Genomic DNA, 22,484 nt, shown 5'->3' with positions numbered 1-22,484 from the left:
ACCGCTGAGCCACAACCCCAGCCCTATTTAGTATTTTATTTAGAGGCAGGGTCTCACTGAGTTGCTTAGCACCTTGCTTTTGCTGAGGCTGCCTTTGAACTCGCAATCCTCCTGCCCCAGCCTCATAAGCAACTGGGATAACAGGCATGGGCCACTGTGCCAAGCTTAGTGTATCAATTTTTTAAAAAAAATTGCTAAAAATTTAATTAAACTAAAAAGGAAGCAATGGTTAAATGAAGAGGTAATCTTATTTCCCAGCTTTTAATTGAAAGAGAAACATATTACTGTAGAAAAGTCAAAAATATATAAATGTATGATGAAGAAAACAAACTGCCCACAGTCTCTAAACCTAGAGAAAATTACTATTAGCATTATGCTGTCACTTACCTCTATCCTTGTACACAATTATATTTTTTACTTTTTCATTTAATATCCTATAAACACAGATCTCTAAAAGCCTTAGTTTTAATGGCTGTATAGTGATTCCTTAATTTAATTTTTCATTCCCTAGTTTTACATACTAATGTTATTACTATTCATTCAGATTACAAATGAAGATATTTTCAGAGAATTACTTACAAGTCCTTGAAGTCCTTCCTAGAAGAAAGTTAAGGGTTTGGACTATTTTCATGACTCTTGGTACATACTATCACTTTACTTTCTGTTTGTTCCAGTTTATAGCTGACCAGCAGCATCTGAAAGTGCTCGCTTCCTTACTTCCTCAGGTCCTTCTGATCTAAATATTCTCTTAAAGCTCTTGGAAATTTTGATACATAATAAAAATTATTCTATTTTTTTTTACAGTTCTTTTGCTCATTAAGTGAGAGATTTTCTTTTCCTTTTTAGTCAGTTGTAGTTCCTTGTCTGTGTTTATGCCCTCTAAATATTTTTAAGAATCTGTAATTGTTCAATGTTAATGGCTGATGATAATGAATACCAGGTGATTCTTTTTATCAGATTATGTGTACAAAAGACCTTAGCTACACAGTACAATTTAGTTTCACTAAGTAATGACTTATAGAGAATTTCTTTTCTGCTAACACTAATGGATACAGATATATTCTAGACCATAGCTGAGAACAAGAAAGCCATTTGTATGGAGAATAAAGTAATGATAATTTTTTAGGGGGAGATTAAAGACGGAGGACATTAGGTGTCTTAAATAAATTTCTTTTTTTGTAGTATGGTTTTGGATTAACAGAAGAAAAATTACAAAATGTATAGAAAGCTCCATGTACACCACACTCAGTTTCACCTATTAAAATCCTAACATTAGTGTGGTACATTTGTTACAATTAATGAACCAATATTGACACATTATTATTAATGAAAGCCCATACTTTATTCAGATTTTCCCAGTTTTTAATTGATATCCTTTTTTTTTGTTCCAGGTCCTCATGTCTTCTTAGGCTGCTGTCTTAATTAGCACAGGATGGCATAACAAATAACATGGACTGTGTGGCTTAAACAACAGAATTTATTTCTCACAGTTCTGGAGCTAGACGTCTAAGATCAAATTGGCAGCATGATCATTTCTTAGTGAAGCCACTTTTCCTGTGTCCTCATGTAGCAAGGTGAGAAAGAAAGAGGCACAGATAGATGGATGGACAAAGGACACATGGGCACAAATACGCAAATTCTATTTTCACTTCTTACAAGGGTGCTAATCCTGTTGCAAAGGCCCCACCCTGCTGACCCCATCGAACCTAATTATTTTGAAAAGGCCTCATCTCCAAGTACCTTTACATTGGGTGTTAGGGTTTCAGCATGTTAATTTGAGAAGGGCATAATTTAGTCCATAGCAGCACCTCTGGACTATGGTTTTATTTATTTTTTGATGAAATTATGAAATATCATTTCAGAGCATCTGTGTGTAAACATCAGCTTTCATTTACCTTTATGAAATTCAGAAGTAATGTCCAATTAGCCCATGGTTTGTAAGCAAATTTTAATTTAAGTGCATGAATAAATATTGTCTTCTGCAATTGGTTCCAGAAACACATGGGGCTGGGGCTGTAGCTCAGTGGTAGAGTGCTTGCCTAGCATGCATGAGGCACTGAGTTCGATCCTCTGCACCACATAAATATAAACAAATAAAATAAAGGTATATAAAAAAATAAGCACATGGTATACAGGGATGCAAATATATATGAGAAATTTCCATACCAACTTGACTACACAAGCTGCAAATTAGACCCTATTTAGGGCCTGTTCTATCCAGTTAGCCAGCTCAGAATGCTGGTTGTAGAGCAGTAGGTAGAATCCAGGAAGCAGCTGCTTTTCTAGTTGAACAGAATTGTCTGGATTAAGGTTCACTACAGGGCTGGACCTAATTGGCCAACGTGTTGTGATATAATTGTGGGTGTGTAGATGCAACACTAACTTAAGTTGTATTTAACTAACTAGACTTGTTAATGATCAATTCTGGTGACTTGGTGACAGGTACAAGACTTGAGTGCACTGTGTTGAATGTCTCAGATAATGAAAAAAAAAAGAAAATAAAGAAAAGTCATGTTCAAGGTTAGTAGGTGATATGAATAAATATATCTATTAAATTGAAGAGGACTGTATAATGTGTTTTACACAAAAATAATGTTTTTTAATCTGAAAAGTTAATTATAAATTTACCAATAATTTTGACTTGGATTTTTTTAGTAATATATTTTTTTCATTAAAAAAATAATGAAGCCTGTGAAGCCCATTTATTTCCTTGAGAGTATTTAGAATATATACTTTGGCCTATTTGGAAATTTTTTTCCAGGTGACATTATTGGAGATAAATGTTATACAATTAAATATTCATTCTCAACTAATAAGATGATAAATCACATCTCTAGAGAGTTCTGATGTATTTACTTAATTCTTCCCATTTCGGTATGAGGAATGTTTTAAAATAGTGAGTTCTTTATATTTGCTAATTTCCCCTACTTCTGCTGCAATATTAAGTGATTTTTAGTTAAAAGTCATGGGAGTTAAATAGGCAAGAGGACTATTTTCCATTTACATTCAGGTTTGGTTCAAATTATGCAAAATGAAGACAGTCAGTGCTATGAATTGAAATCATTAGTACATCAATTATTCTGTGATAACCAGCTGAGAACAGGCTGCAGAGTGCATAAACGTTCCTTCCATTTAAAGTTGGATTCTCATTAGCTTATATGAGAGATAAAATAATTTGGTTCTAATTTATCTCTCTTTAAATGGACATTGTTCCCTTCTGAATTCAAGAGGAAAGCATTTTAATTTTATAGTCATTCATAACACACAGGTCAAATAAATAACAAGTTTTATATCTAACAATATATGTCACTTCCATAATTTATATTGCTATGGTGGCTTGATTCTAAGACATATCTTTTTAGGACATAATATGCCACAGACATGATAAAAGTAACATCAAAAGTCAGTAGGGAAATTGAGACTTATTTAATCAATGGAACTTGAAGAATTTTTTTTAACCATTTGAAAAAAACAATTTAAGAGCTTTATTTCACAGATTTCTGATGTTTAGAAAATAAGATGTACAAAATGTCTAAGAATATGTGAAGGAAATTTAAATTTCTATTTTGTTTTCTTGAGATAGGGTCTTGCTATGTTGCCCAGGCTGGCCTCCAGTTCATCATCTCAAGCTTCCCAAGTAGCTGATTTTATGGTGCCTGGCTGGAAATTTAAATTTCTAAGAAAAAAACAAAACAAAACAAAAAAAAAACATTGAACATAACCTCAAATGAAGACAAAAGAAACAGATATTTTATTTCAGGTCAAAGTACTTTATAAATTAATAAGGGGACAAAATAAATAAAATAATAAAGGGCCAAAAATATTAGAAATAAATTAGAAACAAAAAAATTGCATCTTTAGGATGTATAGTATTAGCTTCAAGAAAAATACCAGTAGGCAAATTGACAAAAGCCATCAGAAATACATCAATCAGTGCCTAATACATATATAATACAAAATTCACAAGTAAAGGAAAATTAAAATAAGCTATTTTGCCTATTAAATTAACTAGTTAAAAAATTATCTGCTTGCTATTATTGAGGGTTTGGTGAAATGGGAGTTTATGTAAACCTCTAATGGGATTGACTATATGTTGGGACAAACATTCTGCAAAGTTATTTAATAAGCATTAAGAACTATAAAAAGATTTATACCTTTTTATTCAATTATCCTTTGATTCAATAATTACCTTTCTAAGAATAAACAAATTACAAATAAATAGAAACTAAAAAAAGGTTATTATCAGTCTACTTATTGTCATGAAGAACTAGAAAATGAATAACCACTTACACATCCAATAGTAGGTAAATGATTCAAGAGATAATGATGTGATGAGGTATTATAAAACCATTAAGATGGTATTGTCAGAGAATATGTTAATGGAATTGTAAAATGCTCATGGTAAAGGTAGAAGATAGAATAACGTGTGTTGGTACATACCTGTATTCCCAGCAACATGGGAGGACTGAAAGTTTGGAGCCAGCCTCAGCAATTTAGCAAGACCTTCAGCAACTTAGCAAGACTCTGTCCCAAAATAAAAATATAAAGGTCTGGGGATGTAGCTCACTGCAAAAATGACCCTGGGGGGTCAGTCTCAAGTACCAAAAAAATATAATAATAATATATTAAATATTACATCTAATGTAGTTTTCATAGTAAAATCATTATTCCAAAGAGCTTGAGAGAAATATAACAAAATATTTAGTGGTTAACTCAAGATGATGGGTTCATTGATATTATTTTTTCTTTAAAATTTCAGTTCCCCATATTATTTTGTGAGAATGTTATTTGTAGTAGAAAATTCAAGTTATTCAAATTAATTGTATAGTAGCATAGTTTTCACAAATCTTATTTTTTATCTATGTATTATGGTTTGAATCTTTAATGTCCCCTGCCAAAGCTCATGTATTAAGCAATGAAGGAATGTTCAGAGGTGAAATGACTAGATTATAAACTATAACCTTATCAGTGGATTAAGCTATTCAGTGGATTTGAATGGACTACTGGGTGGTAACTATAGGCAGGAGGGGTGTGGCTAGGGAAAGTAGGTCTCTGGGGTTGTGCCCTTGGGGATTATGTGGCTCCTTGCACTGTCTCTCTGCTTCATGGCCACTGTGAGATGACAGCTTTCCTCTGCTACATCCTCATGCCTTAATCTTCTTCACTTCAGGCTCAGAGCTGTGGAGTTGGCCAACTATGGGTTGAGCCTCTGAAAAAGGAGCCCCAAATTAAGTAGTGTTTCTTGGATAGTTTGCTCACAGTTACACAAAACTAACACACCATTATGTCTTATGCTCTGCTTATACCCACTTTCTAAAACGGTGGTTGACACATATCAGTGCATGTTGGCTAAATAAAGCCAGAGATTGGGGTGGCTGGTCCAGTCAAAGATAAAAGACTGAGTACAAATAGGTGAGTCAGCAATCCAATACCAGAAGTCTAGAGTAAGTAATAAGGAAAGACCATCTTATGTAAAATCAGTGTACAGCTGTAGGCAAAGTCTGAGATTCAAATGAGAGATGGGAAAACTGAGCATTTAGAAGCCTTGAAAATGCATCCCAGCAACTGGCGGACAGTGAAAGTGCCACCAGTGCTAGGAGTACCTGGCCCCAGGGGCTCTGCCTTATCTCACAGGGAGAATCTAAGATGAGACTTCAGAGGCAGCCCCAGTCATCTCTAAGAATATAGAAATCTTATAGAGTATTTTCCCAGCTCACAAGATGATGATAATGACTTAAAAAACTAATCAAGTAGGCAAGCCTGTAGTGAGTTTAATTTTAAAAATAAGGAAGAAAACTCAAAGCAGTAGATTTGAAAATACTAGATATAGCTACAAATATAGAGGAAACAGTGAATTTCAAGAAAGATATATTCTGAGGGGAATAACTGTGTTAAGACTACTTATAGAAGAGTCTCCGTTGTTGTTTTTTTTAAGTTTTAAACTAATATTATTAAAACCTAATTAAATTTTCTTATTAAAAGAAAACCTCACTGAGATTTCATGATTCAAACAGTATTTAATAAATAATCTTTAAGAAGTCTTTTGAGTTTCTCTGATATTCTCTAACTGCTGTATCAGTTAGAACTTCAGTTTTGTCTCCCCTCCCCCCAAGTTGTGGATTTATTCAATGAATTCTTACCCAGAAAACCCTCAATTATAATGTCAGTTTGTTAAGAATTCATAATCCTGTAACATTTGAGGGAGGATTACTCAGTGTAACCAACATACAGATTTTGAGGGTGGAATAAATTCTCTGTGTAAGAGATACTAAGTAATTTGGAGCTCTAAACACAGAGTCACATTTCCTCTTATTTCTGTTAAACAGTTTTGTGAAGTGTGATGCACCAGTTGGTAAAAATACCTTAGGACTTGCTAATGAAAGATAGTGTGTACAGAATCTGCTTTTCTAGCACATATTTTTATAGATGTTGAAAAGGCTGTTGTCAAACAGTATTTTAAAAACTGTCAAAGGTGTATGTGTATTTTTCAAATGAGTTTTAAATAATTTAGTACTATACAGGCAGCAGAAAAATGACTTTATAAACTCGTAGTGCTCTTTTGTGTGGAATATATAAGGAGTGGCTCTGAATTAAAAATTAACACTCTGATCCATCTTTTTACTAATAACCAGTGTAGTGCTAATGGAACTCTGCCGTTACCATTGTTGTTTTGGCCATTTTCCCATTAAAGAATGCCTTAAAGTCTTCTCAACAGATACTACAGAAGTACTAATGGTGAAATAGGCTTGTAACAGCAACCTTTGCCTGGTTTAGCTAACTTGATAGCCAGTCCTGCGGCACCCTTCCCTTTTCTTGCCTCTTAGTACTATCTGACAGAGCAAATACAAAAGATGGTTCCCTTTGAGTAAGTGAAAGTTTACTCTGTGCTTGCCTATCAAGCCACTTAGTGGGTGAGCGGCATTGGAAGAATATTAAAAGTCCTCTCTTTAATTCAGGAGCCTGAGAGTGAAAAAGTAAGGATCACAGATTGTTATGAGTCTTGGACACCACATTTCTCATTGATTCATTATTCATGCGTCTCATCTTTATCCTGCTCTTCCTGTCCCCAGATTTCTTTTTCAAGGTGTGACAAAGGAAAACTTATTTTTGTGGAAAGGCTAATGGATGCATAATAATGTGTACATTTCTTCCTCCTGCCAAAGGGCAGTAAAGAACTGTGATTTTCCTTAAGACAGTATTATTATTATTATTATTATTATTATTATTATTACATTTTAGTTATTTTCCTCAATGAGATATTTTACATGAATGATAATGGTATTATTTATGTTCAGGTGTTAACAAATCTCTAATCTGAGGATCTCTATGAGTTTGGATTAAATTGTTTTCATGACAGAAGATTTAAAGTGTGTTTGGGAAATAACTGAAATCATAGTTACAAAGGGGATTGTGGTAAGACACAAAAAGGTTGGAAACACCTGTTTTGAAACATTTAGTTTAAAGCTTTTTGCATTGCAGCAGTAATTTTAAAGATTTTCCCTAAGAAACTGTAAAAGTTTATTTAAAATTCATAAATTCCACTCCAGTGTCTCTGAGTACCCTGCATATGATTGCTATCAAATGTCTTGAGCATGCTAATTATGCACTGTTTAACACACTTGTGTGTAATGGTATTCTGTATGCTACAGAACCAATTTATCCTGTTGATTTGGTCTGAAAAGGACTCATCAGAACTGTTGTCACTCATCTGGGTAGAGGTGGACTGCCCAGTTATTTATGTGCTTCACATTATTGTAAGATTCTTCTCAGAGAACCTTAGAAGTTTTTAATGATAGTTTGAGGTCCCTTTTGATCTGGATTTCATAGATTTTTTTTGCACATTAATTTCAGTTGACTTTTCTTAAGGGTCAGCTAAGAATCAATAGTAATACAAGGATTAGATGTGGAAGGGGCCACAAAAGTTGTCAGTAGTAAAGGAGATTAAAACCACCTGGTGAAACAAATCTTTCAGTGAGTTGAAGAAGACATGTATTTTTTTTTTTTTTTTTTTGGATAAAATTTTGTTGAGGAGTGCAAATTAGAAATGGTAGATTATTTTTTGGAAATATTTTGTGAGTCAAAACATGATCATTATATTGTTAGGCTTGTGTTACTCGAACACTTACATGGCTTCTAGTCATACTTTTGTTTGTTTTTATGTTCCTCATTGCAGATTAGAAACCCTAATTATACTTTCCCAGGCACACAGAAACTGAGTCAAGAGTAGCAGAAGGCCTGTCCATCAGGGAGGGAGCACTGAGGATGGATTTACTACTGAATTTTTTTTCTTTCAATATACTTTTTTGAGTGCCACTTTAACTTTTAGCTCCCCATTTCATAGCTCTAGACCCTTGGCTCAATTACTTCTAAGTCTGAGTTCCACATCTATAAAGTAAGACCAATAATAGTTCCCATCTCATGGACTTGTCATGGGAGTTAAAAAGGTAATGAGGCCAGGCATGGTGGTGCACACTCGTAATTCCAGCTGCTCAGGAGGCTAAGGCAGGAGGATTTTGAGTTCAAAGCCAGCCTCAGTAACTGAGACCCTGTCTCTAAATAAAATGTGAAAAAGGACTGGGGATGTGGCTCAGTGGTAAAGTACCTCTGGGTTCAATCTATGGTATCCCCAAAATAGCAACTAATAAATAAATAGATAAATAAGTAACGAGGAAGGTGCCAAAATTGGTGTTTGGCTGATAGGAAGACTGCTGTCACTTCAGTGTCCCTGAGTTGTCACCTGTGGGTACATGTGGAGAGGCTGATAAAGCTGAAGCCAGTGAGAGCACATCAAAGTCTTCTGGGACTGTGCAAAACGTAATCCCCTTGGAAGTATCTGCTAACACATACTGAATAAAATAGCCATGGATTTTCAAAGTATTCTTTAATAGAGATAATAAACAAGTACTTAAAAATAGTGTTTCTGTTTTATATTTTAAAAAGAACTTATTTGAATTTTGGCTCACATTTTGTTTAATGTCTATGATGTGTCAGACCTTATATTAAGATACTGTTATATGTGTTTTCTCTCTTAATTCTTGAAATGTTGTTATCTCCTACATGTGAAGAATGGAGCTGCATCTAATAAAAGTGGGTAGGTTCTGGGAATTAATGTAGCAACTAGAACATCTGGGCTGATGTTTCTTCAGTGTGGTAACATTCTTATTGACTCATTGGAATCAAGTCTTTCTGCCCTCCTGTAGTCCTGGCCTACTCTGGAATACCTAACAGAATTCTCTCTGAGAATTTGAGTTTTTCTGATTCTATAATTCTTCTGTCATCTTTTGTCACTTTAGCCAGGATTCTTTTGGTTACAATTTAAAGAAACTCATCAAAGTTTATTAAAGAAAAGAATCTTCATTGACTTGCATAGTTAAAATTTCTGGGGATGACTATTAGCGATTTAGGAATTTCAGATATGACAAGATTCAGGGACTCAAAGTCATCATGATTCTATTTTTTTCTCCTGGCCCTAGCTCCCATCCCCACCACCTTATTTTGGCCTCTGTTTTAGTTAACTATTGCTATGAAGGAAGTTTTCTCAACCTAGTGGCTTAGAGCTACGCACATTTCTTACCTCAGCTTTTGTAGTCAATCAGGAGTGTGGGCATGGCTTTTCTGGGTTATTGGCTTCAGGCTCTCACAAGGCTGCAACAAACATGTCAGCACTGAGTTCTCATCTGAAGGTGTGACTGAGGAAAGATCCACTTTTTCTGTTGGAAAAGTTTAGTTCCTTATGGGTTGTTGGACAAAGAGCCTCATGGTCAGTTGTCAGCTAGAGGCTGCCCACAGTTTTTTGCCCCTTGACTATCTCCCTAGAATGGCTCACAATATGGCAGCTTCCTTTAAAGAAGAATCTGCTGGTGGGGCAGAAATTAAAGTCTGATATTACATTCATGGAAGTGACATTCTATATTCTGTTGGTTAGAAACAAGTCACAGGTTGTACCCATGCTCAGAGTGAGGGAATTATCAAGGGCATGAGTCCATTAGGGATCACCTGTGATCATGTTAAAGTCTGTCTACCACAGCTTCATTCTCAGAAGAGAATGGCGACAGCTGACTGCCATCAACTCCTGTCTTAACATCATCTTGTGGGTATTAATCCTAGGAAAATAGAGCCACTATCTCCTTGGCATTTACTCTGGCAGACATAACTAATAGAAGAACCTATTGGAAAGATATCTGGTCACTTCTAAGAGAGTGCTGAAGGACCAAACTGGAAAAACTTAGAGAACTGGCTGTTCACTTGTTGTCATTGACCATTGCTTTATTGGACTCTCATCACTAGATTCTCAGCTTTAGGTTCAAGGTGTAGCTATCCTCCCATTAGATGATTGAGGTTACATGCCTGTGGTGAGCTGCCAAGAAGGGAGATGAGGAACTATCTGTCCCTTGTGGGACTCCATTGGAGGTGAGAGAATGTTTCTTTGATTGTATGCTATTGCAAGATGGGCCCATTTGAATCTGTGTCTTCACTAGCATCACTTTTGTCCCAATGTTCAGCCTACAGGTTGTATTGCATGCACAGATTCACATCTAATAGTCACTATTCAGAGCTTTGTAGCTGATGTTTCTGTGCTCTTGTTTAACCTTAACTGTGCCTCATAGATGTCCCAAATAAAGATGCTATAGAAGCAGAATGTGGTATTGATGGCATGTTCAGGTCTTTGAGTCATGTAGTAGATGAGGCATTTCTGTTTCTCATAGTCAGAATTTTGATTCATATCAGATTTAACTAAAACAGAACTTGCCTTTTCTGAAATTATATTCTAACTTTATTTTTTTTAACTTTTTAAAACTTTGTTCTTTTTAGATATACATGACAGTAAAATGTATTTTGACATATTATATATAAATGGAATATAACTTCCCAATCTTGTGGTTGTACATGATGTGGAGTTACACTGATTATATATTCATATAGGAACATAGGAAAGTTAGTTCTTATTCATTCTACTGTCTTTCCTATTCCTATTGCCCCTCCATTACCTTCATTCTTCTTTGTCTAATCCAATGACCACCCCCCTCCGTTGTGCATTAGTATCTGCATATCAGAGAGAATATTCAGTCTTTGCTTTTGGAGGATTGGCTTATTTCACTTAGCATGATAGTCTCCAGTTCCATCCATTTACCTGCAAATGCCATAATTTCATTCTTCTTTATGGCTGAGTAATAATATTCCATTGTGTATATACACCACATTTTCTTTATCCATTCATCTGTTGAAGGACATCTAGGTTGGTTCCATAGTTTAGTTATTGTGAATTGAGCTTCTATAAACATTGATATGGCTGCATTACTATAGTATGCTGATTTTAAGTCCTTTGGATATAAACTGAGGAGTGGGATAACTGGGTCAAATGGAGGTTCCATTCCAAGTTTTCTGAGGAATCTCCTTACTGCTTTCCAGAGTGGTTGCAGCAATCTGCAGTCCTGCCAGCAATGTATGAATGAACCTTTCCCCCCATATCCTTGCCAACATTTGTTGTTACTTGTTGATAATTGCCATTCTGACTGGAGAGAGATGGAATCTCAGTGTAGTTTTAATTTTCATTTCTCTAATTGCTAGTGATGTTGAACATTTTTTCATATTTTTGTTGACTGATTATATTAGTTCTTCTGTGAAATATCTATTCAGTTCCTTAGCCCATTTATTGATAGGGTTATATGTTTTTCTGGTGTTAAATTTTTTGAATTTCTTTATATATCCTGGAGATTAATGCTTTACCTAAGGTAGAGGTGGTAAAGATTTTCTCCCATTCCATAGGCTCTTCCTTCACATTCTGGATTGCTTCCTTTGCTGTGAAGAGGTTTTTTAGTTTGATACCATCCCATTTATTGATTCTTGATTTTACTTCATGCGCTTTAGGAGTCTTGTTGAGGACTTCGGTTCCTAGGCTAACATGGTGAAGATTTGGGCTTACTTTTTCTTCTATTAGGCACAGGATCTCTGTTCTAGTCCCTAAATCTGTGATCCATTTTGAGTTGAGTTTTGTGCAGGGTGAGAGATAGGGGTCTAATTTCACTTCACTACATATGGATTTCCAATTTTCCCAGCACCACTTAGTGAAGACCTGCCTTTTCTCCAGTGTATGTTTATGACACTTTTGTCTAATATGAGATAACATGTGGATTTGTCTCTGTATCTTGTATTCTTTTTTTTTTTATTTTTTAATTTTTTATTGTGGGTTGTTCAAAACATTACAAATTTCTTGACATATCATATTCCACACTTTGATTCAAGTGGGTTGGTCTTCATGTCTGTTTTGGTGCCAATACCACGCTGTTTTTGTTACTATAACTCTGTTGTATGATTTAAACTCTGGTATTGTGATGCCTCCTGTGAGAAAAGTGAAGCAGGAGGCATCATAATACCAGACTTTAAACTTTATGATCCAGTTTTTCTCTCAGTCTTCGTGTTGAATCTAGGGATTCAAGGATTACCTCAACTCTGCACTGTTGTCATCTTTGGCCATATGACTTTTTAAAATAAGTCCAAATAACTTGTAAATCTTTTTAAAATAAGCTCATATGTTTATTTACATGCATTTGCAAAGCTGTACTTACTCATTTAGCATTAGAATATGTTAAGATCACTTACCAAGAAGGGAAACAGATGTTACTTCTGTGGGATAAATTGTGAAGTTCAGAGTCTTGCCTACTCCCCAAATGTTTTTGTTTTTGTTTTGAGGATACCACAGATTGAACTCAGGAGCACTGGATCACTGAGCCACATCCCCAGCCCTGTTTTGTATTTTATTAGAGACAGGGTCTCACTGAGTTGCTTAGTGCCTCACTTTTGCTGAGGCTGGCTTTGAACATGTGATCCTCCTGCCTCAGCCTCCAGAGCCACTGGGATTACAGTTGTGCATCACCACGACCGGCCCAAAATGTTTTTCTTATTGGCCTGATATGGCAGCTGATATCTCGCTATTGGAATTAGAATTGGGGGTTAAGATCAATAATCCTCAGCACTTCAGATTCACCTACAGAGTAAAAACACTACTGCCAAAAAAGAATAAACAAAACAATGTCAGGGTCCTACCCTGCAGCAATTTTGCATAATTTCTAGGAGTTGGGCCCAAGGAACTTTTAGAACGTTTTAAAGGATTTGGATGTACAGCTAGGGTTGAGAACTGGCAGACTAAGTCTTGGACCTAGGAAGAACAGCCCGGCTCATTCATGTTAGTTATGGTGTGTGTAAGGAATATGTAGATATCAGTTCCATAGTTGAGACTCTTTCTTACCATCCTTTGTGGAGGTCAACCAAGTCAGTCTCTACTTGTATTGTTAAAAAGCCTGACTATCTTAGAGCCATGGAATTTCTACCTATGGCACTGCTTCTGAAAATTCTTCCAAAAAGCTAAGCTCACAAGAATATCCTCTATTTGCTTCATAACAGTAGCACATGTTAAAATCAGGCTATAAACAATCTACCCTCTCTTTCATTTTATATTTACTTTCTGGAGGTGATGTACAAATAATCATTCATGTGGTATCCAGAAATATTTTTGTCTATGCTAATAGCAGATGGCAGAGTGCTTTTCACATGCCAGGTTGCATTTATTCCACCACAGTGCAATATGGAAGTCATCATGACCTCTTTCAAATAGTCTAACTCCCCATGTGCATTTCAGTTGTGCTGGGAAATTTTCTTGTATATCACTTCAATATGTTGTAGATTTACTTGGAATCCTTGGAATTTGTGTATAGTGTAGTCACACAAGAAGTGCTTTGTAAAGAAATATTTTGGGGCCTCATGATTAAAGGTCATCAATTCAGCAAACATTTAATAAGCATATTCTGTAAGCCAGTGGTTTTCCAATGGAATGGGTGGCTTGGTCCCTAGGGGGAATTTTGGAAATTTACTGAGTTGTTTTTAGTTATCATGATTAGTAGGGGTGCTACTGGCATTGGTGTTCAGGCGCCAAAGGTATATGCTGTTTTGCAGCTTGTAGGACAGTCCCCTGCACCAAGACTGGTTTTCATGTGTACATGCATGTGCATGCACATGCCTGGTCTGTTGAAAGAACATTCATGTAGGTGAAAAACCTGTTTATGATTATCTGAACCTAAAAAGCTAATTGTACTTTTCATATAAACACAGTGTTTTGCATAGATTTCATATATAATGACTTTTCCAGGGAAATTGTAAATTGAATTGTAAATGTAAATTGAAGGAAAATTGTGCGTTGTTTTTTTTTTAGAATCAAGAATTATTTATCCTCATATAAGATCACATCACCATTGGAACTGTGAGCGTGATGTTTGAGTCACAGAAAGCCCAACTGTAACTGCCTGCATTTGTTATTCCCATTTTTATGCAGATTCCATACAAAGCACAAGCAAAGAACTACTTGATATGTCTCCTGGTAGTGTTGTGCTGAAGCATTTATAATTCATAGTATTTTGTTACTGTTTCTATTTCTCTCTCCCTCCCTGCCCCCCTCTCTCTCTCGTCCTGGGGATTGAACCCAGAGATGCTCTATCCTGTGCTGTATTCCCAGTCTTTTTTTCTAAATTTTGTTAAGTTGCCCAGGCTGGCCTCGTACTTATGATCTTCTTGCTTCAGACTTCTGCATAGCTGGATTACAGGCTTGTGTCACTGTACCCAGCATATGTTTTTTTGTTTTTATAGCTAGAGCATTATGTTGTGATTGCATGTGTATGTATCTGAATTTTCATAAGTATGTCTGTAAGTTATACTTTTTGTCAATTTTAAGCAAATAGGGGAGCATTACTAAATATTTGGATTCTAAGGGGGCTTTGGGTGTGATGGGTTTGAAAGCCAGTGGACTAAGCATCATGACAGTGGCAGACAACTTGAAATTCCAAATGCTAGAAGAATGCAGAGGATCCTGCAGTGGCTGGAGGAGTAGCCTTTTTCAAGTCCTGAGGGAAACCTGTGGCCCAAGTGGGGTGTGGTGTTAGCTGGGTGAAGTGAGAGGCAAATAAAATAGTGCATGCAGGTTCTAAATTTAGGGTGGAACTGTGGCTTTTTGGGAATGGCTCATTTGCTCTGGGGACTGGCAATAGGGGAAAAGAAGGCTGGAGAGTCAGACAGAAACACATGAAGAGCTTTACAAGCCTTGTGTAACTTTTATTCTTGAAACATTAGGGAGATACCAAAGGGCTGGTGGATTAGGGTGAAGTTTTCATGTTATTCAGACTTGCTCATTACAGTTGTTAAAATGGGCTGAATCAGGGCCTGCCTAAGCCAGAGAGTAGCATGAACTAAGGCAGTAGGGGGCTCTGGAAAGCTCTTGAGGAATGAGGTGTCTCACTAGTCAGTCCCTGTACTCTCAACTACTTTTCTGGATTGTCTTAGAGGCAGGAATGGTCATGGTGTGGTGTAGAGCAGATGGAAGGATTTTAGCAGATGGGGTCTACTCAGGATCACATATGGAAGATATGGGGACGAAAACTCCAGGATGTGTCTGGCTAAGGAAAATGTCTGATGAAGACAGAAAACGAGGCTCACTAACAATTTCACCAATTTTAACCTTTGTTAAAGAGGTTCATTTATTTTGTACATTATGTCATTTGTTGTTTTCATTTAATTTGACCCAACCTTTCATTTTGTTTTGACAGCTATTAGAATAACAACATAGATTGCTAAAGAATTTAGTAATAGCTAGACGTGTTTAGGTAGCCTATTATCCCAGTGACTCAGAAAGCTAAGACAGGAGGATTATAAGTTCAAGGCCAGTCTCAGCAACTTAGTGAGGCCCTAAGCAACTTAGTAAGACCTTGTCTCAAAATAAAAAATTAAAAATGCCAGGGTATGGCTCAGTGGAAAAGTGTCCCAGGATTTAATTCCTAGTACACTCCCCTTTCATGCTCCCCTCTCCCAATTATCCTGTTAAACATTCTCTAGTAGCTTTCCATTATACTTAAAAAACAACTAATTTCTTACTGCCATATATAAGGCCTGTATGATCTGACTTTTGCCTGTTGTCCAAATTCATGTCATGCAGTACTTCTGGCCTGTGATCTTTGCTTATTATGCTAAGCCATCTAAGAGCAATCTCAGTATTTTAAAAACACAATATTCTCCTTGCTTCAAGCTGTTCCATAAATACTTGTCTCAGCCTGAAGCTCTCTTTGCCACCTCTGGGTATGCTGGCTCTAAATCCTACAATGTCATTTCAGATGACACCTTGAAGAGCCATCCCATATGACTTTGGGGGAAAGTTGACTCACTTTTCTTAAACTTACCACAATTTTTTTTTTTTTTGTGTGTGTGTGTGTGTAGACACTAAACGCTAAATTATAAGCTTCGGGAGGCAGAGACTGTTTTTGTCTTGTATATTTATTAGTTAATAAATATTTGAATGAATACTACTTAATGGAACCAGTTCAGGGAATTGTCTTGTTGCATGTGTAAGGGCATGGAATTGAGAGCCAAGGAGTTGATAGGCATCATTGATTATCTTGGAAGCTTTTTGTATAATAAACTTGACTTTTTTTTTCTTTTTAAAGCTGTTGTTTTTATGCAGATCATGGTTGTGCCTCAAGTAAATGTCAGTGGTCAGCTCCCAGCCCCATGTATGCAACTGGTGCCTTGTTTAATAAACCAAAATAGATAGTGGAGGGTGCACTGCCAACATTTGCTTTGGGGGATGTCATATTGGAAAGTGGCTGGTTTTGCTTCTGTGGCTAAAGGCGATGGGAGTGAGAGAGCTAGGGGGCATGGTGAAGAGGGAGCACATAGAGCAAGTCCCTCTCAAGTTTCCATTGCCAAAGACTGTGCTGTGATAATGGTTGAAGAAGGCATCAAGGACAGGAAACAGGTGAGTTAAGAACAGTGTGTCTTGGGAAAAAGCAGCCCTGTCAAGAGATTCCCTAGTGGCATTAATATGTAAAAACCTGAAAATTCTCACTGTATCTTGTTACATTGCTGCTAATGTAGGATTTATTAAGATCAACAAACCCCAGAGTTTCTAGTCAGCCCAGTCCCCAACCTGGTATTATAAGCTTTTATAGAAAGAAATTATGGAAAGTACAATAGGATGCTTCTCACTGACTGACTCTTCCCTTACCTTGTTCCCTTATCTTGTCCAACACTGCCTCTCCAGCAATTTACATCCTTAATGAGGTCATTTGCTCTGCATATACCATGAGATATGTCTTAGAGTAATACATTTTCTGCTTTCTGAGCCATGCTTGAGAGGACAGCCTCTTTAACTGTACAAAGAATTTGTTGTTTAACAGAGGAGGACCTTTATACCTTGTCACAGCTTTCAATCATAACTCTAGTTTTTTAGTCTTGAACAGTGGCACATGAGAGCAGGCACATTTTGCATAATCATTTAGCTTAACCTTACAAATAACCTCTTAAAGGGCTGAGGATCAGTTATGTTGGCTTAATAGGAAAGAACACTGTTGATATTAATGATATATGCATGTAGTTTGTATAATTGATATCCATAATAATATCTTAATCTTAGTTGTACTCCAAAATTGCTTTCCACCATTATTATCACTTATAAATAAGGAGTAGCAACATTGACTTGAAGTATTTCCATCTTTAATAATTTTAATTTTAAATTTTTTCTCATAAATGCATATTTAAATACGTTGTTAAGAAATATGTAAGTAGTGCATATCCAGAGGTCCATGGGACAAAAATTAATGACTGAACATTTTCCAGAGTTGTAGAAACACTTGAGACCTTATATTGAGAAGCACAGCAAATTGCATGCAGGCTACATAAAACAAATCTACAACCAGAAGGATTGTGGTATAATGAAAGTATGTCCAAAATAAGGAGGAACTCTTAAAAGCTGGAAGAAAAGACAGATTGCTACAGAGGAATGACTATCCATTTGACAGTATGTTTATCACTAGCAGCAGTAGATCCTATACCTATCATCAAAAGTAGAATGCCAAAATAAAGACCTGTTAGGATACACAAAAACCAGAAGTTTTTTTTTTTTTTCCTTAAACATTAACTGAAAGAAGTACTAAAAGTTGAATTTTATTTTTTTTTTCAGGTGTATTTTTTTTTTATTGTTGGTTGTTCAAAACATTACATAGTTCTTGATATATCATCTTTCACACTTTGCTTCAAGTGGGTTATGAACTCCCATTTTTACCCCATATACAGATTGCAGAATCACATCAATTACACATCCATTGATTTACATATTGCCATACTAGTGACTGTCGTGTTCTGCTACCTTTCCTATCCTCTACTATCCCCCCTCCCCTCCCCTCCCCTCTTCTCTCTCTACCCCCTCTACTGACCTTCATTTCTCCCCCTTGTATTATTTTTCCCTTTCCCCTCATTTCCTCTTGTATGTTCTTTTGTCTAACCCTGAGGGTCTCCTTCCATTTCCATGCAATTTCCCTTTTCTCTCCCTTTCGCTCCCACCTCTCATCTCTGTTTAATGTTAATCTTCTTCTCATGCTCTTCGTCCCTACTCTGTTCTTAGTTACTCTCCTTATATCAAAGAAGACATTTGGCATTTGTTTTTTAGGGATTGGCTAGCTTCACTTAGCGTAATCTGCTCTAGTGCCATCCATTTCCCTGCAAATTCTATGATTTTGTCATTTTTTAATGCAGAGTAATACTCCATTGTGTATAAATGCCACATTTTTTTAATCCATTCGTCTATTGAAGGGCATCTGGGTTGGTTCCACAGTCTTGCAATTGTGAATTGAGCTGCTATGAACATCGATGTAGCAGTGTCCCTGTAGCATGCTCTTTTTAGGTCTTTAGGGAATAGACCAAGAAGGGGAATAGCTGGGTCAAATGGTGGCTCCATTCCCAGCTTTCCAAGAAATCTCCATACTGCTTTCCAGATTGGCTGCACCAATTTGCATTCCCACCAGCAATGTACAAGTGTACCCTTTTCCCCACATCCTCGCCAGCACTTGTTGTTGTTTGACTTCATAATGGCTGCCAATCTTACTGGAGTGAGATGGTATCTTAGGGTGGTTTTGATTTGCATTTCTCTGACTGCTAGAGATGGTGAGCATTTTTTCATGTACTTGTTGATTGATTGTATGTCCTCCTCTGAGAAGCGTCTGTTCAGGCCCTTGGTCCATTTGTTGATTGGGTTGTTTGTTATCTTATTGTCTAATTTTTGGAGTTCTTTGTATACTCTGGATATTAGGGCTCTATCTGAAGTGTGAGGAGTAAACATTTGTTCCCAGGATGTAGGCTCTCTATTTACCTCTCTTATTCTTTAGCTGAGAAAAAACTTTTTAGTTTGAGTAAGTCCCATTTGTTGATTCTAGTTATTAACTTTTGTGCTATGGGTGTCCTATTGAGGAATTTGGAGCCCGACCCCACAGTATGTAGATCGTAGCCAACTTTTCCTTCTATCAGACGGCGTGTCTCTGATTTGATATCAAGCTCCTTGATCCATTTTGAATTAACTTTTGTGCATGGCGAGAAAAAGGGATTCAGTTTCATTTTGTTGCATATGGATTTCCAGTTTTCCCAGCACCATTTGTTGAAGATGCTATCCTTCCTCCATTGCATGCTTTTAGCCCCTTTATCAAATATAAGATAGTTGTAGTTTTGTGGATTGGTTTCTGTGTCCTCTATTCTGTACCATTGGTCCACCCGCCTATTTTGGTACCAGTACCATGCTGTTTTTGTTACTATTGCTCTGTAGTATAGTTTGAAGTCTGGTATCGCTGTACTGCCTGATTCACACTTCCTGCTTAGCATTGTTTTTGCTATTCTGGGTCTTTTATTTTTCCATATGAATTTCATGATTGCTTTCTCTATTTCTACAAGAAATGCCGTTGGGATTTTGATTGGCATTGCATTAAACCTATAGAGAACTTTTGGTAATATCGCCATTTTGATGATGTTAGTTCTGCCTATCCATGAACAGGGTATATTTTTCCATCTTCTAAGATCTTCTTCTATTTCTCTCTTTAGGGTTCTGTAGTTTTCATTGTATAAGTCTTTCACCTCTTTTGTTAGGTTGATTCCCAAGTATTTTATTTTTTTTGAAGATATTGTGAATGGAGTGGTTGTCCTCATTTCCATTTCAGAGGATTTGTCGCTGATATACAGGAATGCCTTTGATTTATGCGTGTTGATTTTATATCCTGCCAATTTGCTGAATTCATTTATTAGCTCTAATAGTTTCTTTGTAGAGCCTTTTGTGTGTGCTAGGTATAGAATCATATCATCTGCAAATAGTGATAATTTAAGTTCTTCTTTTCCTATTTTTATGCCTTTAATTTCTTTCGTCTGTCTAATTGCTCTGGCCAGCGTTTCAAGAACTATGTTGAACAGAAGTGGTGAAAGAGGGTATCCCTGTCTTGTTCCAGATTTTAGAGGGAATGCCTTCAATTTTTCTCCATTCAGAATGATGCTAGCCTGAGGCTTAGCATAGATTGCTTTTACAATATTGAGGTATGTTCCTGTTATCCCTAGTTTTTCTAGAGTTTTGAACATAAAGGGATGCTGTACTTTGTCGAATGCTTTTTCCACATCTATCGAGATGATCATATGGTTCTTATTTTTAAGTCTATTGATGTGGTGAATAACATTTTTTGATTTCCGTATATTGAACCAGCCTTGCATCCCAGGGATGAATCCTACTTGATCATGGTGCACAATTTTTTTGATATGTTTTTGTATCCGATTCGCCAGAATTTTATTGAGGATGTTTGCATCTAGGTTCATTAGAGATATTGGTCTGAAGTTTTCTTTCTTTGAAGTGTCTTTGTCTGGTTTAGGTATCAGGGTGATGTTGGCCTCGTAGAATGAATTTGGAAGTTCTCCCTCTTTTTCTATTTCCTGAAGTAGCTTGAAAAGTATTGGTATTAGTTCCTCTTTAAAGGTTTTGTAAAATTCTGCTGTATACCCATCCGGTCCTGGGCTTTTCTTAGTTGGTAGTCTTTTGATGGTTTCTTCTATTTCCTCGATTGATATTGGTCTGTTTAGGTTGTCTATATCCTCCTGACTCAATCTGGGCAGATCATATGACTTAAGAAATTTATCTATGCCTTCACTATCTTCTAATTTATTGGAGTATAAGGATTCAAAATAATTTTTGATTATCTTCTGTATTTCTGAAGTGTCTGTTGTGATATTGCCTTTTTCATCCCATATGCTAGTAATTTGAGTTCTCTCTCTTCTTCTCTTCGCTAGCATGGCTAAGGGTCTGTCGATTTTGTTTATTTTTTCAAAGAACCAACTTTTAGTTTTGTCAATTTTTTCAATTGTTTCTTTTGTTTCGATTTCATTAATTTCAGCTCTGATTTTAATTATTTCTTGCCTTCTACTTCTTTTGCTGTTGTTTTGCTCTTCTTTTTCTAGGATTTTGAGATGAAGTACGAGATCATTTATTTGTTGGTTTTTTCTTTTTTTAAGGAATGAACTCCAAGCAATGAATTTTCCTCTTAGAACTGCTTTCAATGTGTCCCATAGATTCCGATATGTTGTGTCTGTGTTTTCATTAATCTCTAAGAATTTTTTAATTTCCTCCTTGATGTCTTCTATAACCCATTGATCATTCAGTAACCTATTGTTCATTCTCCAAGTGATGTATGCTTTTTCCTTCCTTCCTTTTATCGTTGATTTTCAGTTTCATTCCATTATGATCAGATAGGATGCATGGTATTATCTCTACTCCTTTATATTGTCTAAGAGTTGCCCTGTGACATAATATATGATCTATTTTTGAGAAGGATCCATGTGCTGCTGAGAAAAAAGTGTAACTGCTTGATGTTGGGTGGTATATTCTATATATGTCAATTAAGTCTAGGTTATTAATTGTGTTATTGAGTTCTATAGTTTCCTTATTCAACTTTTGTTTGGAAGATCTGTCCAGTGGCGAGAGAGGTATGTTGAAGTCTCCCATGATTATTGTATGGTGGTCTATTAGACTCTTGAACTTGTGAAGAGTTTGTTTGACGAACATAGCTGCACCATTGTTTGGGGCATATATATTTATGATTGTTATGTCTTGTTGGTGTATGGTTCCCTTAAGCAGTATGTAGTGTCCCTCTTTATCCCTTTTGATTAACTTTGGCTTGAAATCTATTTTATTTGATATGAGTATGGACACTCCTGCTTGTTTCCGAAGCCCATATGAGTGATATGATTTTTCCCAACCTTTCACCTTCAGCCTATGTATGTCTTTTCCTATCAAATGCGTCTCCTGTAGGCAGCATATTGTTGGGTCTTGTTTTGTGATCCATTCTACTAGCCTGTGTCTCTTAATTGGTGAGTTTAAGCCATTAACATTTAGGGTTATTATTGAGATATGGGTTGTTGTTCCAGCCATATTTGTTTATTTATGTTACTAAACATGGTTTGTTTTCCTCTATGATTATTCCCCCCCCCCTTTACTGTCCTACATCCCACTGTTGGTTTTCATTGTTATTTTCCATTTCCTCTTCCTGTAATGTTTTGCCGAGGATGTTTTGAAGAGATCGTTTTCTAGCTGCATATTCTTTTAACTTTTGTTTGTCGTGGAAGGTTTTAATTTCACTTTCCATCCTGAAGCT

The 22,484-nt window shown here is 36.2% G+C and overlaps 1 protein-coding gene across 7 annotated transcripts in view; it reads left to right on the top strand.

The window, feature by feature from the left end:
* Rhbdd1 (rhomboid domain containing 1) overlaps window positions 1-22,484 on the top strand; it is a 135,866-nt gene that overhangs the window by 40,205 nt on the left and 73,177 nt on the right. The gene's annotated exons all lie outside the window — the stretch shown is intronic.

This window comes from Marmota flaviventris, chromosome 11, assembly GCF_047511675.1.
Source record: "Marmota flaviventris isolate mMarFla1 chromosome 11, mMarFla1.hap1, whole genome shotgun sequence".
NCBI lineage: Eukaryota > Metazoa > Chordata > Mammalia > Rodentia > Sciuridae > Marmota > Marmota flaviventris.
This window is presented reverse-complemented; position numbering and strand designations above follow the sequence as displayed.